Here is a 17,946-nt window from a genome sequence, read left to right on the forward strand (position 1 = left end):
ATGGGGGTTGGAGAAAGAAGAACAGGGACAGATAGACCATAACACAAGAGCTTGGATGCTGACTTGTGCTCGCCTTCTCTTGACTGACTGCATGGAGTCTCTAGTCTACATCCATTTAAAAACGTTTTTACAAGGCTTTGAATTGTTTTGCCTAAATATTTTTGGCCAAGCACCAGAGTTGCCATTATTGTTTGAATAAAACAGATAGCCTTTACTTTAGGGACTATATCACTCCATTGACTTAGGCCCCTACTAAATAAATATTTTAAAAGTTTGATTTTATAGGAGAGAAAGGTAGCTTTTTGACCTCTGCCAGCTCTTTCATAATGTTTCATATCTCACAAATAAAGATACAGCACGCGAGCTTGCATGACTGATGACTTCACACGCACACACACTCTCACTCAAACACAGTCTATGGTTACAAGCCTACTTTTGAAGTAGAGAGAGGGGGAGTAGGCAGCAGTGACAGACTGGTCTGGTATAGAGGGAAAGAGGGAGGGATAAGAGGAGGAGAGTGGGGGAAGGGTTGATTGTTAGAGCAAGTAGGCTGCTGAGGAGAGAGGACTTCAGAAGCAGTGCACTCTACAAGAAAATATGCCGTCTGGTTGAAATCTATTGGATTTTCAGATGATAACGTTAGGATACACGTTTAGCGAACTTTATGACCACATTCGCTGTTGTTCCTTGTAGATCTTGGAAGTGCGAGTGCTAGGTCCGAACTCGCTAGACTTGAGATGAGTTAGCGGTATACTGGCCGTTAGCTAGTTTAAGAAGTAAAGATTATTTCATAGAAAGGGTTGGCAATATCGAGGAAAATCTTCGTCCAGACATTGGCAAGAAAATTCCACTTAACGACCTATCGGGTGAGTAAAATGTCTGTATAACAATGGTGCATACTTTACAAGTTATGGTTGGAAAAATATTGATTTTAACTTTTGCACAGATCTTGCTAGCTTTGTCAATCCACAATGGACAGACTGGTAATTCACGTCGCTAATAATAACTTTGGGGAGATTTTTTTTTTTTAGAAAACACATCACGTTCACTCGAGAAATTATTCAACTAACTCTCCATAAGCGGGCTAGCTAGCTACTTTGCACTAAACAGTCGTATTTTGTTGGATTCATTTTCGTACTGGTCCCCCGTGGGAATCGAACCCCAAAGCCCTTGCGTCAGGTAGTCGATAAACATAGGTGAATCGATCGGTCACTGACTAGGCTACAAGACAATGGGGGACTATATGGGGCTATCTATCCCCCGTTGTCGAACTCGTTCTGGGCAGTAGACAGCTTATGGCCAGGGTTTTGGCCAATCAGATGGGCTAATCTAGTTTAGGCTGATCCTATGGCTCAGTATATCTAGGTATACGTGTTGTTGTGGTCCCTGGTGAAGGTTCTCAGTAAACTGCTTAAGTAAGAGCATTTTGACATGTTTACATTTAGCCTTCTCATGATAGCATAGGATGGTTAGGATAATACATCTCAGGTCTTCTCCTGTGTCATTTTCGTTGGACAAGAATGCACACAATATTGTTTTGTTCCTTTCTCCTTGAGTACTGATTTGATTTAGGCCATTTTAAACAAAGCAGCTGTTTTTCACTGTAAAGTAGGCCTATATGGAACTAAATTGGAATGTCAAAATTGTTATTGCAATTGATAAACTTTCTTTATGTTGAACATAACCCTAATTCAATTTGACTCCATCAACCACGTCAAATAGTCACCATTTTAGTATTAAATGTTATTACTAGTTTATTCAACAGTTATAAACACACTGAAGTAGGCTATTTCAGCAATATATATATATATTTATTTAATGCATTTTCAATTATCTTATGTAGGCAATGACATTGGTTGACATTTGCCAGCAGAAAAAACATCAATATTTTTGTGAAGTATCTGACAGCCATTTGATGTGTTCAATGAGGCATTGTATCATGTGGTTTGCATTATATAATGTTCATACTGGGTGGGGGCTTGGAGCCGAGGAGCCCAAAACAATCAAATCAATAGACTGGCCCTGGCTCCGCCTCCACCAGTGGCTCTCAACAGTGCTTTTTAATGTTTTTTAATTTTTTAACCTTTATTTAACTAGTCAAGTCAGTTCAGAACAAATTCCCTACACCGGCCAAACCCGGACGACGCTGGGCCAATTGTGCGCCGCCCTATGGGACTCCCAATCACGGCCGGTTGTGATACAGCCTGGATTATAGAGATACTAGTTACGGTCATAGACATAGAAATATTTTTTATAGCTAATAGTGATAAATATCTCTAGCTATAGAAATATAACTCCTAGAGACTGTCTGACATGCTATATGGAGGGGTGAACGTTGAGTGATGATACATGAACATAGAGTCAAAAGTAGTGGCCCCCTTTGGGATACCACTTCAGTCGCTAGCTAGGCTGTTAATCTATCACATGATACTCTCTGGCCACCTTATAGACATTGGATAGGACGATACACATTCATTTCTCTGTCAAAGAGTCTCTACAACAACTCCCCTGCTTCCAATAGAGTGTAGCCTACATCTGGTCTGTAGTAGTAAGGATACTGACTGACCCTTCAGTGCTGAGACATAGTTTAGATTAGTGTAAATCACCCCTGCTGCCCCAGGACAAGACTAACACACCTCATTGAACTCATCAAAGGCTTTATGATTAGGTGATTAAGTGTGTTTACAGTTCGAGATGGAACTCTAGAACACTGGTTTGGAATATAATTAGATGAATTAGATCCCTCTCTCTCTCTAGCTCTCTATCACAGTTTTTCTCTTTCTCTCGGTCGATCTCTCTGCCCTACTGAAAATGTCACAATCTGTTAACCTTCCACCCTGTCCTGTACAGCCTCTTGCACTCTCCTCAGCCTGCGAGCCACACTACAGTGCGCACACACACACACACACACACACACACACACACACACACACACACACACACCTTTTTTTTTAAAGTTGAAACTTTATATGACAGTCATTTTTTAATTTACATTTTTTTAAATTCAATTATCCATTTAGTCTATTTTAAAGCACTTTTTGGTTTATTTTCTCTAGTAGTAATTTGTATTTTTGCAAATTTGGAGAATGAAAGCCCTACTTGTTTGCACACTATCTTAGTGTTTCTAGTTACCTTTTGGCCATCCCTAACAGATGGAGGGCAATTTGCTGGGAAAACATGTGTAACCTATAGCGAGCTTATGCACTCTATATTCATAATTGTGTAATGAAGGTTCAGTACATACCAACATATAGGTTGCCTATGGGCCTATCTGAAATCTTACAACCTGTCAAACAACAGCTCTCATGACTCTATCATAAAGACAATCAATCACAGATAGTTTACTAGTTCACTGGTGGGGACCAGGGTAAAGAAAGAAACACTTGAGGCATTCAGATCAGCCTTACGGATCTGAGTGATTATTATCTCCACCACATGGCACCTTTTCCTCCTCCACAGATGCTTATTGTGAAGGAGGGAAGGAGGAAAGGAGACGGGTGGAAGGTCTGGGATGCATCTCAAATGGCACCCTATTCCCTATATATTGCACTACTTTTGACCAGAGCTCAATGGGGCCTGGTCAAAAGTAGTGCACTATATAGGGAATAGGGTGCCATTTGGGATACAGACCTGGGCAGCTGGTGTGTTGGGGCTTAGAGCCTAGGGGCCATTCTCTGCCAAGGACCAGCTACAGTTAAACGATTAGTGGCTTTAAAGCTAAATATATCTTCAGCCTCAGGACCTAAGGTCTTCCTTCCCTAAGCCAGATCTGGGTTCGAATAGTATTAGAAAGATAAAATAACTTTATCTGTGCTCGATTGAGCTTGATGGCACAAATGGAACCAATGGAATAGTCCACAAAAATCCTGAAGTGCAAACTCCAACCCTGGCAGAGTTGCCATTCCAGGAAAGATTTCAAATACCGTTTGAACCCCTAAGCTTCCACTAGTGCACCCAATGGAGGATGGCTAAGACAGTAACTGTAGCGACCATAACTAGGAAGTCACTGTGAGTGACACCTCCGGCTGACACGATTGTGTGAACTAGTTCATAATTTTGAGTTGACGACACACGCATAGACACACACGCAAGAATGTCAACTCTGCCGAGTCATGTTTAAATCTATCACTCGCTCTGTCTCTACGAGAAGTTCAGGGTCAATGTTAATGGACCGCAATCACATTGGTTGGTCATGTGCTTTGGGCTCTTGATGCGTTGTTATCCTACAATTTAATTTAGCTCCATTTAGCTACGTCTATTCTATTCTATTCTATTGTTATCTCCGTTATGAACAAGGGCTTTTCTGATCCACACTATAGGCCTAAGGAATCATAAAGGACAAACGTCTCCAAATTAACCCTATAGTACTATAATGCCTCCAAATGAACCCTATAGTACTATACTGTCTCCAAATTAATCCTACCTCCACTACCCTGTCTGACTGGCATGCCAATGGGTCACTTGAGGAAATAGGTTAATACTATGTATGCTTTTGAATGGAGGTAATGTGTTCATGTTTACCATCCATTCTAGGGTTAAAAAAAATATGCTAGTTTTCACAAAATTCCCAACTTTTCTGGAAATTGGAGGATTGGAGGATTTCTGGAATGTCTTCTTATTCCCCCCTGATTCCGTGAACCTCCTGATTCCAAGAATTGTCCAACCAGGATTTCTGTAAAATCTGGGAATAGGCCTTACCCAAGAAAAAACAATGAATTTGATTCTGATAGCTCGATTACTTAAATAGTCTCGCTCTTAGCGAAAACCTGCATACTAAGATGCTTTCCTTCTAGTAACTGAGACCGTAACATAAGCTTTGACAAGGAACCAGCCCTTTATCTTGGCACCAGAGCTCAAACGCTTGCCACTTTATACGCCTACAGCCCTGACTTTCGCTAGCAACTTTGTTTTATTGTTTTGTAGAATCTAAAGTTGTTAAATGTAATGTGAACAAGTAGTATTATTAAAAGAAGCTTTCATTTCACAACCCGACGTCCCGAGTCTTTACTTTAAAGATAGTTATTCTATACGGAGGTAACCCTCTAGCCATCAGATTGGCCCTCTCAGGGGCCAGGCCCATAGGAACCAAATCCCTTTGCGTGCCAAACCTGCCCTTGCGCCTGGGACAACAGGTCCCTGCGCAACTGGAGTTGCCACTGGTCTCCTCATAAAAGGTGAATGATCTCTGTGAAACGAGGTTGCTTTGGCCAATGGGGAGCCACAAAAATTAACAACCAGCCCTCCAGGCGTACCCTCTTCACATGGGCTGAACCAGGTTCTCAGTGTGTCATTTCCCATTGAAGTACTCAAGTCCCTCATCGAAGGAAACAGATGACAAAGTACGCTTCCTTGCGATACGTATTGATCTACTTCGGCCCTACAGAACATTTCCCATATCTGTGAGACCACCCAGGATTCAGCCATAGTAGTACGGTGCCCCTGGATCAAATTAGAGTTAAGTGCCTTGCTCAAGGGCACATCGACAGATGTTCACATAGTCGGCTCGGGTATTCAAACAAGCAACATTTTGGTTACTGGCCCAATGCTCTAGGGCCCCACCTGGATAGAATATCCTTAGGAGGGAGAGAGACTGTGTCCCTTACCGTCTGTTGATGTTTGCCACCACCGCCATACGTATTGCTAGTTCTGTCCAGCACAAGCCGGCCTGACAAAGGCGGGAGGAAGCGCCTCAGCGCCAGCTACACGGTTAGGAGCTCCAGGAAATTGATATGCGGTAGAGGTCGACCGATTATGATTTTTCAATGCCGATACCGATTATTGGGGCCCAAAAAACCCGATACCGATTAATCGGCCAATTTTTTAATTTCTTTATTTGTAATAATGACAATTACAACAATACTGAATTAACAATTATTTTATCTTAATATAATACATCAATAAAATCAATTTAGCCTCAAATAAATAATGAAACGTTCAATTTGGTTTAAATAATGCAAAAACAAAGTGTTGGAGAAGAAAGTAAAAGTGCAATATGTGCCATGTAAAAAAGCTAACGTTTAAGTTCCTTGCTCAGAACATGAGAACATATGAAAGCTGGTGGTTCCTTTTAACATGAGTCTTCAATATTCCCAGGTAAGAAGTTTTAGGTTGTAGTTATTATAGGAATTATAGGACTATTTCTCTCTATACGATTTGTATTTCATATACCTTTGACTATTGGATGTTCTTATAGGCACTTTAGTATTGCAAGTGTAACAGTATAGCTTCCGTCCCTCTCCTCGCTCCTACCTGGGCTCGAACCAGGAACACATCGACAACAGCCACCCTCGAAGAGCAAGGGAAACAACTACTCCAAGTCTCAGAGCGAGTGACGTTTGAAACGCTATTAGCGCGCACCCGGCTAACTAGCTAGCCATTTCACATCGGTTACACCAGCCTAATCTTGGGAGTTGGCAGGCTTGAAGTCATAAACAGCGCAATGCATTGCGAAGGGCTGCTGGCAAACGCACGAAAGTGGTTTGAATGAACGCTTACGAGCCTGCTGCTGCCTACCATCGCTCAGTCAGACTGCTCTATCAAATCATAGACTTAATTATAACATAATAACACACAGAGATACGAGCCTTAGGTCATTAATATGGTTGAATCCGGAAACTATCATCTCAAAAACAAAAGTTTTTCCTGTCAGTGAAATATGGAACCGTTCCGTATTTTATCTAACTGGTGGCATCCATAAGTCTAAATATTCCTGTTACATTGCACAACCTTCAATGTTATGTCATAATTACGTAAAATTCTGGCAAATTAGTTCGCAACGAGCCAGGCGGCCCAAACTGTTGCATATACCCTGACTCTGCGTGCAATGAACGCAAAAGGACAATTTCACCTGGTTAATATTGCCTACTAACCTCTTTTAGCTAAATATGCAGGTTTAAAAATACATACTTCTGTGTATTGATTTTAAGAAAGGCATTGATGTTTATGGTTAGATACAGTCGTGGAACGATTGTGCTTTTTTCGCAAATGCGCTTTTGTTAAATCATCCCCCGTTTGGCGAAGTCGGCTGTCTTTGTTAGGAAGAAATAGTCTTCACAGTTCGCAATGAGCCAAGGGGCCCAAACTGCTGCATATACCCTGACTCTGTTTGCAAGAGAAGTGACACATTTTCCCTAGTTAAAAGAAATTCATGTTAGCAGGCAATATTAACTAAATATGCAGGTTTAAAAATATATACTTGTGTATTGATTTTAAGAAAGGCATTGATGTTTATGGTTGGAGCAACGTGTACCTAAGCGATTATATGCAATGCAGAACAGGCTAGATAAACTAGTAATATCATCAACCATGTGTAGTTAACTAGTGATTATGATTGATTGATTGTTTTTTATAAGATAAGTTTAATGCTAGCTAGCAACTTACCTTGGCTTCTTACTGCATTCGCGTAACAGGCAGGCTCCTCGTGGAGTGCAATGTAAAGCAGGTGGTTAGAGCGTTGGACTAGTTAACCGTAAGGTTGCAAGATTTAATCCCCGAGCTGACAAGGTAAAAATCTGTCGTTCTGCCCCTGAACAAGGCAGTTAACCCACCGTTCCTAGGCCGTCATTGAAAATAAAAATGTGTTCTTAACTGACTTGCCTAGTTAAATAAAGGTCTAAAATGTAAAAAAAATAAAAAAAAGTGGCCTAATTGGCCTCCAAAAATACCGATTGTTATGAAAAATTTAAAATCGGCCCAAATTAAAATCGGCCATTCCGATTAATCGGTCGACCTCTAATATGCAGCCACTGTCCATTCCCCCCCGAATTGAGCTGTCATCGTACATTACACCCACCCTCAGGGGTGCCTCAGCTGGCTCATCAGGCTTCCATGCCGTAGCTGGCTCGAGAGGTTTTCTTGCCTCGGTTGGCTCGGCAGGCTCCCATCCCACGTCATGCCTCAGCCGGCTTGTCGGCATCCCACACCTCAGCCGGCTCATCAGGCTCTCATCCCACGTCATGCCTCAACCGACTCGTCGACGCTCTCACGCCTCAGCCGGCTCGTCGGGCTCCCACGCCTCAGCCGGCTCGTCAGGCTCCCGCGCCTCATGCGGCTCGTCGGGCTCCCACACCCTCATGCGGCTCGTCGGGCTCCCACACCCTCATGCGGCTCGTCGGGCTCCCACACCCTCATGCGGCTCGTCGGGCTCCCACACCCTCATGCGGCTCGTCGGGCTCCCACACCCTCATGCGGCTCGTCGGGCTCCCACACCCTCATGCGGCTCGTCGGGCTCCCACACCCTCATGGGGCTCGTCGGGCTCCCACACCCTCATGCGGCTCGTCGGGCTCCCACGCCTCAGCCGGCTCGTTGGGCTCCCACCCCTCCGCCGGTTCGTCGAGGATGGCTCGTTGTCAGGCTCAAAAAGCCTCAAATTTGCCACCAATTTTCAACCCAGGTGTCACGTCCTGACCAGTATAGGGGTTATTTGTTATTGTAGTTTGGTCAGGATGTGGCAGGGGGTGTTTGTTTTATGTGGTTCAGGGTGTGTTTTGTGTATGTGTTTAGGTAGAGGGGTATTTGATTTATTAGTCCGGGGTTTGTTAGTCATTGTTCTATGTTAGTATTTTTCTATGTTCTATCTAGTCTTTTGTATTTCTATGTTTAGTTAATTGGGGTTGGACCTTCAATTGGAGGCAGCTGGTTATTGTTGCCTCTGATTGAGGGTCCTATAATTAGGAGTTTGTTCTTGTTTAGCTGTTTGGCTGACGAGACTGTCCAGTTCGTTTGTGTGTTTTTTGTATACGTATTTTGTGTTTTCCTTCTTCACCAATAAAAAGAAGATGAGTGTACATTTCCCCGCTGCGTCTTGGTCTTTACCCTACGACACCCGTGACACCAGGTCAGCCTGTTGAGTGCTTTGGTGTGTGTGTGTGTATTCCCAAACAAGGTCCAGTTACACTCTGAGGGAGCTGATGTTGGTGGGATTTGGAGGATGATGGAGGCAACAGGGGAAAGAGCCTCAGATCCACAAAGTCTCTTCCACCAGATGGCTGATGAGATATGTTGGCACGATTCCCATATTGCATCTCCATCCCAAAGCCCTTGCTTGGAAGTGTACTTTGCAAGACTGCCAAGAACCTTGCCCTCATCCAGGCCTAGGTGGCGAGACACGGTAGTGATGCCAGCATTCTTGGGGTCCAACATGTATGCTGGGCTTCAGGCCGAAGTCTTCACGCTTTTCGATGTATTTCAGAATTGCAGTTTCCTCTGCTTGGAGCAACAGTGGAGTGGGCAGGGCAGTATGGATTTCTTCTCTTACATCTGCAAGCAGAGTCTGAACATCAGACAGGATGGCATTGTCTCCCTCAATCCGTGCAATGGCTACTGCTATAGGTTTCAGGAGTTTCAGGCTGCATATCACTCTCTCCCAAAATACATCATCCAGGAGGATCCTCTTGATGGGGCGGTCCATATCGGCAGACTGTGATATGGCCATTTCTTGGAGAGACTCCTTCCCCTCCAGGAGACTGTCAAACATGATGACAACACCACCCCGACGGGTGTTGCTGGGCAGCTTCAATGTGGTGCTCTTATTCTTCTCACTTTGCTTGGTGAGGTAGATTGCTGCTATAACTTGATGACCCTTCACATACCTAACCATTTCCTTGGCTCTCTTGTAGAGTGTATCCATTGCTTTCCGTGCCATGATGTCCTTGAGGAGCAGATTCAATGCATGAGCAGCACAGCCAATGGGTGTGATGTGAGGGTAGGACTCCTCCACTTTACACCAAGCAGCCTTCATGTTTGCAGCTTTGTCTGTTACCAGTGCAAATACCTTCTGTGGTCCAATGTCATTGATGACTGCCTTCAGCTCATCTGCAATGAAGAGACGGTGTGTCTGTTGTCCCTTGTGTCTGTGCTCTTGTAGAATACCGGTTGAGGGGTGGAGATGATGTAGTTAATTATTCCTTGCCCACGAACATTCGACCACCCATCAGAGATGATTGCAATACAGTCTGCTTTCTCTATGATTTGCTTGACCTTCACTTGAACTCTGTTGAACTATGCATCCAGCAAATGAGTAGAGAAAGCTGGAGGGGTGTATGCTGGGCGAAGAACATTCAGAAATCTCTTCTAATACACATTGCCTATGCGCATCAGAGGTGAACCAGTTGCATACACAGCTCGAGCAAGACATTCATCTGCATTTCTCTGCCTACATTCCTTCATTCAAAAAACCAAACGTGGGGGCACTGACGTCACAGTAATGCTTTTGTGGCGGGTGGCGCACCGGTCGCTCAGACCCGCACTAAGGCCCCTCGCTCTGGGGGTTACCCGAGCCAAGTGCTCGGAGGCTGCTTCCTCATCGGAGGTGCCCGCAGGATGCTTTCTCCCTTCAACTCTAGGAATTGCAAATAGGAATGGGATTGCCATAATGCCAGGGGAAAGCTAGTAAGCTTAATTTGACGTAAGTTGTGCATGCTAGCCGACGTTAGCCATGATGAGGCTTCTAGTCTAATCTAGGCTAGCTAGCCTCTTGAAAGTAGTACGGTCTGTTTAGATCAAGAGAAAAATTGTGGTGTAGATATAGGGGTCGGACGAACAGTAGATGAGTCCCCCCCATTTTTTCCTTACATTTTAAAACGCACTTCCTGCAATTATACACAGTTTAACATGAATTATGACTCTCTGGAGGGGTATTTTGAAAACACAGTGTAAGGTAAGTGTAAGGATATGTGGAAGGCCCCCCCACCCCCCCCCCCACAAAATATGTAAATGGTTTTTTTGGGGGGGGGGGGAACAGCCAACTTCCTGCATTTCAACACATTTTCCCATGGGGCAGAGAGAAACATTTGCAGTTTTATGATGCTATGCTACACATTTTCTGATGAGTTTGAGAAAAAAAAATCATTTTAAAAACCAATTTCCTGCAATTCTACACATTTTACCATGGGGCTGAGAGAAAATGTTGCAGTTTTTAAGTAACTCTCCAGTGAAAATCTCATATTCTATTAACTCTATGACTCATCCTATACTTGTATTTGTGACTAAATAATAAATTGGAGAAAAAACATGTCAAAACCCTCAAACTTGTATCTCAATGCTTCCTTTTTCCTCATAGAGGATGGCCAATCAGTGGTCTACTCGAATGAATATTTTTAATGACCCGGTATACGCCCACACCGTTCTGTTGTTGGGGAAAACCCACACCATTCCAACATAGAAAAGCTGCTTTTTAACATACTTAATTAAACATTTTTGGATGAAAATATTCATAGAAATCTATTTCATAGAAATCTGGAAACACTGCACAGTTTCTTCAAAGGTCGACTTTGGGAAAAAATGCTAAATGAATGGCTTTAAACTGTATAACTGATCAATGCACCATCATAGGTCATTTCATGCTTAACCCCAAAAATGGATGAATAAGATATTTGTTACTGATCTCTACAGCTTCCATCCAAAAACAAATCCTGTGAAATGACGTCAACACATACTGGAGGAGTTACTGGCTAGCTACAAGTGGCTAGCTTAGCTAACAAACTAGCCAAGGCGGTCCGGGCGCATGACCAAAATAACACCTCAGTGAACCACCAAAGGTACACCACATTTCTGTTTGAAAATGGAGAAAGAGGAGGAGTTGGACCGTTTTTTTGTTCCAAAAGTTGACCGTTAGAGCTAATTTCTTGCAATTTTGCCATTGTGTTCATATGCTATCTGGGGGGCCCCCAAGCGACGTAACGCTAGCTACGTATACTAAACAAGAGAGCTACCCAAGCAATTCCACTGTTAGGAAGCCGGAATAGCTAGCTGTTCCTAGCTCGACTCTGAGAGTTAGCCAACCTGGCTAGCATGCTATGCAGCGCTTGGTAGCTAGCATGGTCTCAAAAGTCTACGTAGGACCGGATCATTGAGGTGGGACCCGGACTCTTTTGGGAAGAGGCAAGCACAGGCGTTGGGGGGATACCCACAGAACCTGGTCGCTCTCTCTCTCTTTGAGTAGCCTCCCGTAACCAGCGACAGAGAGCACAGGAGCCGGGAGACATTCAACCCAACCAAAGTCCAAATGCATCTCCGCGTCCCACAACTCAAACTCGCCGAGGTACGGGGAACCAAGAGAGGAAGTTATCGGAAACACCAAGCTCTCTAGATAATGCTACCCGACAATCAATAGAACCTGCGCCACGGACTTGTAGGGGAACAGTGCCCACAGTCCCCTAGCCTCGCACATTAACCTGTTTAGGATAGGGGGCAGTATTTTCACGGCCGGATAAGAAACGTACCCGATTTAATCTGGTTATTACTCCTGCCCAGAAACTACAATATGCATATAATTGTTTGATTTGGATAGAAAACACCCTAAAGTTTCTAAAACTGTTTGAATGGTGTCTGTGAGTATAACAGAACTCATATGGCAGGCCAAAACCTGAGAAGATTCTATACAGGAAGTGCCCTCTCTGACCATTTCTTGGCCTTCTATAGCCTCTTTATCGAAAACAGAGGATCTCTGCTGTAACGTGACATTTTCTAAGGCTCCCATAGGCTCTTAGAAGGCGCCAGAACGGGGAATGATGACTCTGCAGTCCCTTGGCGAAAAACAGTAGCGCATTTGGATAGTGGTCGATCTGAGAACAATGACACGGGTGCATGTGAAGAGTCCATTTTACATTTTCAGTGTTTGAACGAAAACAACGTCTCCCGGTCAGAATATTATCGCTATTTTACGAGAAAAATCGCATAAAAATTGATTTTAACCTCTATGGGCTAGGTGGGACGCTTACCTACTCAACAGCCAGTGTAATCCCGTGGCGCGATATTCAAATACCTTAGAAATGCTATTACTTCAATTTCTCAAACATATGACTATTTTACAGCATTTTAAAGACAAGACTCTCGTTAATCTAACCACACTGTCCGATTTCAAAAAGGCTTTACAACGAAAGCAAACCATTACATTATGTCAGCAGAGTACCCTGCCAGAAATAATCAGACACCCATTTTTCAAGCTAGCATATAATGTCACATAAACCCAAACCACAGCTAAATGCAGCACTAACCTTTGATGATCTTCATCAGATGACAATCCTAGGACATTATGTTATACAATACATGCATGTTTTGTTCAATCAAGTTCATATATATATATATATATATATATCTCCCGTCTGGATTACTGCAACTCGCTGTTGGCTGGGCTCCCTGCCTGTGCCATTAAACCCCTACAACTCATCCAGAACGCCGCAGCCCGTCTGGTGTTCAACCTTCCCAAGTTCTCTCACGTCACCCCGCTCCTCCGCTCTCTCCGCTGGCTTCCTGTTGAAGCTCGCATCCGCTACAAGACCATGGTGCTTGCCTACGGAGCTGTGAGGGGAACGGCACCTCCGTACCTTCAGGCTCTGATCAGGCCCTACACCCAAACAAGGGCACTGCGTTCATCCACCTCTGGCCTGCTCGCCTCCCTACCTCTGAGGAAGCACAGTTCCCGCTCAGCCCAGTCAAAACTGTTCGCTGCTCTGGCACCCCAATGGTGGAACAAGCTCCCTCACGACGCTAGGACAGCGGAGTCAATCACCACCTTCCGGAGACACCTGAAACCACACCTCTTTAAGGAATACCTAGGATAGGATAAAGTAATCCTTCTAACAACATTGGGTGTTGAAGTAGAAGTCCTGGGAGTGCATTCTGACGAAGAACAGCAAAGGTAATCCAATTTTTCTTATAGTAAATCTGAGTTTGGTGAGTGCCAAACTTGGTGGGTGTCAAAATAGCTAGCCATGATGGCCAGGCTATCTACTCAGAATATTGCAAAATGTGCTTTCACCGAAAAGCTATTTTAAAATCGGACACCGCGATTGCATAAAGGAGTTGTGTATCTATAATTCTTAAAATAATTGTTATGTTTTTTGTGAATGTTTATCGTGAGTAATTTAGTAAATTCACCAGAAGTTTCGGTGGGTATGCTAGTTCTGAACGTCACATGCTAATGTAAAAAGCTGGTTTTTGATATAAATATGAACTTGATTGAACAAAACATGCATGTATTGTATAACATAATGTCCTAGGAGTGTCATCTGATGAAGATCATCAAAGGTTAGTGCTGCATTTAGCTGTGGTTTTGGTTTTTGTGACATTATATGCTAGCTTGAAAAATGTGTGTCTGATTATTTCTGGCTGGGTACTCTCCTGACATAATCTAATGTTTTGCTTTCGTTGTAAAGCCTTTTTGAAATCGGACAATGTGATTAGATAAAGGAGAGTCTTGTCTTTAAAATGGTGTAAAATAGTCATATGTTTGAAAAATGTACGTTTTGGGATTTTTGAGGAGTTTGTAATTCGCGCCACGTTCTACCATTGGATATTGGCGAGACGTTCTGCTAGCGGAACATCTAGATGTAAGAGGTTAACCGATATGAGCGAGGGCATGCACCGAGCCGAGACATACTGGACAAGAAACGTTAGCATCTTTTAATTCATTGGGACATGGTCGCGAACCCCAACCAGACTAGTTAGCCTTTGTCATTTCGTTCGAGTTAGACAATCTTACTTATTGCTATAGCCAGGCCAAGCAATCCGAAGAATAACTAATTGTTTGTGATTAAGAAACGTATGAGAACCATACAAACTTCAGCACACAACGTCCAGGGGGTGAGCACGCTCTACCAGTAAGGGACAGTTTAGTTGGTTCAAAATTCAAAAGGCACTGAGCTAACTTTGTTGCAGGTGCATGCATGTTATGCTGTAAATGTGAACATGAGTTAATGCCACCACTTCAGATTACTCTGACGTTTTTTCTTGCACTATATGATTTATAAATCACCAATGATTTATGAAAACTTACTTGATAGGTTGACGTCCTCATTGTGGTTTTATAGACGGGGTTTAATACATTTTATGTACACACTTTATTAGAATACTTATGAAATGCACATTGTTATATTTGGTTACACTTGTTTATTTTCCCTCGACTCCAATCCCTTTCGTCGCATTGAACGGATGTGGATGGAGCAATGTCTACGTAAGGGTGCATATTATAAACACTCACAAAAGCTCTGTCGTAGGTCTTGGGGCCGATACACGAAGCTTAATAAAGAGCAGTGATACTATCAAGAGCAGTGAGCGGGTTTCTTCGTTTTTCACTGTTTAGTTGGTTGCAACGTAAGACAGTCTCGTGTTCCAATTGTTTGTTTTAGTAGGGTGAATCCTTCTTGTTCATGTGTGCAGCAGTGAGTGCATACTTGCATGTGGCTGTGTACACATTGCTGACAGCACCAGTATACAATTACTGAACAGCAGCAGTAGGAAATAAGAGCCGTGGTCAGTTCCTCCAATGATTGAAATGCATCCTATTGAAGATAACCTTTTGGATAGCCTTGCTGTCCATCTCATTCGCACTGAAATGCATCCTCAACTCTGCAATACTCTCAGTACAACAAGGGCCTGTTCATCATGGTGCAAACGTTGCAGAATATCCAGATAGAAATGTATTGTATAGAACAGGGGCCATATCAACAAAGCCTCTCAGTGTAGAAAATTGCCCAGCTATCACATAACGTTCTAAGAACCATATGTTTTAGTGCTTGGTGAGATTGTGGTTGTCCTATGGTTATTCTTCATGCAACCTTCCCACAACTTTCTGGGAATGGTGCAGGATAGTTGCTTGGCTTTGGAACATTCTCAGCACATTTAAGGAACTTGACAAAAACGTTATTTTCTTGGTACCTTAGGGATGGTGCCAGGTTTCCTCCAGAAGTGACGCTTGTCATTCAGGCCAATGAGTTCAATCTGGGTTTCATCAGACCAGAGAATCTTGTTTCCCATGGTCTGAGAGTCTTTTGGTGCCTTTGGGCAAGCGGGCTATCATTTGCCTTTTACTGAGGAGTGGCTTCTGTCTAGCCTCTACCATAAAGGTCTGATTGGTGGAGTGCTGCAGAGATGGTTGTCCTTCTGGAAGGTTCTCCCATCTCCACAGAGGACCTCTAGAGCTCGATCAGAGTGACCGTCAAGTTCTTGGTCACCTCCTTGACCAAGCCCCTTCTCCACTGATTGTTCAGTTTGGCCGGGCGGCCAGCTCTAGGAAGAGTCTTGGTGGTTCCAAACTTCTTCCATTTAAGAATGATGGAGGCCACTGTGTTCTTGGGGACCTTCAATGCTGCAAAATTGTTATAGTACCCTTCCCCGGATCTGTGCCTCGATACAATCCTGTCTTGTCGCTCTAAGGACTATTCCTTTGACCTCATAGCTTGGTTTTTGCTTTGACATGCATTGTCAACTGTGGGACCTTATATAGACAAGTGTGTGAGCCTTTCCAAATCATGTCCAATCAATTGAATTTACCACAGGTGGACTCCAATCAAATTGTGGAAACAGCTCAAGGATGATCAATGGAAACAGGATGCACCTGAGTTCAATTTCGAGTCGCATAGAAAAGGGTTACAAATACTTGCAGTACCAGTCAAAAGTTTGGACACACCTACTCATTCAAGGGTTTTTCTTTATTTGTACTATGTTCTAAATTGTAAGACATCAAAACTATGAAATAACACATATGGAATCATGTAGAAACCAAAAAAGTGTTAACCTCTTACATCTAGACGTTCCGCTAGCGGAACACCTGCTCCAATATCCAATGATGGGCGTGGCGCGAAATACAAACTCCTCTAAAATCCGAAAACTTCCATTTTTCAAACATATGACTATTTTACAGCATTTTAAAGACAAGACTCTCGTTAATCTAACCACACTGTCCGATTTCAAAAAGGCTTTACAGCGAAAGCAAAACATTACATTATGTCAGCAGAGTACCCAGCCAGAAATAATCAGACACCCATTTTTCAAGCTAGCATATAATGTCACAAAAAACAAAACCACAACTAAATGCAGCACTAACCTTTGATGATCTTCATCAGATGACAACCCTAGGACATTATGTTATACAATGCATGCATGTTTTGTTCAATCAAGTTCATATTTATATCAAAAACCAGCTTTTTTACATTAGCATGTGACGTTCAGAACTAGCATACCCCCCGCAAACATCCGGTGAATTTACTAAATTACTCACGATAAACGTTCACAAAAAACATAACAATTATTTTAAGAATTATAGATACAGAACTCCTCTATGCACTCGATATGTCCGATTTTAAAATAGCTTTTCGGTGAAAGCACATTTTGCAATATTCTCAGTAGATAGCCCAGCCATCACGGCTAGCCATTTAGACACCGACCAAGTTTAGCCCTGACCAAACTCCGATTTACCATTACAAAAGTTTGATTACCTTTGTTGTCTTCGTCAGAATGCACTCCCAGGACTGCTACTTCAATAACAAATGTTGGTTTTGTCCAAAATAATCCATCGTTATATCCAAATAGCGGCGTTTTGTTCGTGCGTTCTAGACACTATCCGAAGTGTAAATAAGGGTGACGAGCATGGCGCAATTCGTGACAAAAGATTTCTAAATATTCCATTACCGTACTTCGAAGCATGTCAACCGCTGTTTAAAATCAATTTTTATGCCATTTTTCTCGTAAAAAAGCGATAATATTCCGACCGGGAATCTGCATTTAGGTAAACAGAGGAAAGAAAACAAAGCATTCTGTCGACGCGGGCACGCGCCTGAGTCTCACAGTACTGTAACCAGCCACTACCCAAACGCGCTACTTTTTTTCAGCCAGAGCCTGCAAAGCCACGATTCAGCTTTTTGCCGCCTTCTGAGAGCCTATGGAAGCCGTAGGAAGTGTCACGTCACAGCAGAGATCCTCTGTAATGGATAGAGATGGCAAAGAAGGCCAAGAAATGGTCAGACAGGGTACTTCCTGTACAGAATCTTCTCAGGTTTTGGCCTGCCAAATGAGTTCTGTTATACTCACAGACACCATTCAAACAGTTTTCGAAACTTTGGAGTGTTTTCTATCCAAAGCTAATAATTATATGCATATTCTAGTTTCTGGGCAGGAGTAATAATCAGATTAAATCGGGTACGTTTTTTATCCGGCTGTGAAAATAC

General features: G+C 43.1%; 1 protein-coding gene across 1 annotated transcript in view; it reads left to right on the forward strand.

The window, feature by feature from the left end:
* The first annotated feature begins 529 nt into the window (after positions 1-529).
* The window catches only part of LOC123723750 (galactose-3-O-sulfotransferase 2), a 62,075-nt gene continuing 44,658 nt past the window's right edge, over positions 530-17,946 (forward strand). The window contains exon 1 of the mRNA XM_045721846.2: positions 530-866. The gene's annotated coding sequence lies outside the window, so the exon portion shown is untranslated. The remainder of the gene's footprint in view (positions 867-17,946) is intronic.

This window comes from Salmo salar, chromosome 07 (assembly GCF_965601325.2).
Source record: "Salmo salar chromosome 07, fSalSal1, whole genome shotgun sequence".
Lineage (NCBI taxonomy): Eukaryota > Metazoa > Chordata > Actinopteri > Salmoniformes > Salmonidae > Salmo > Salmo salar.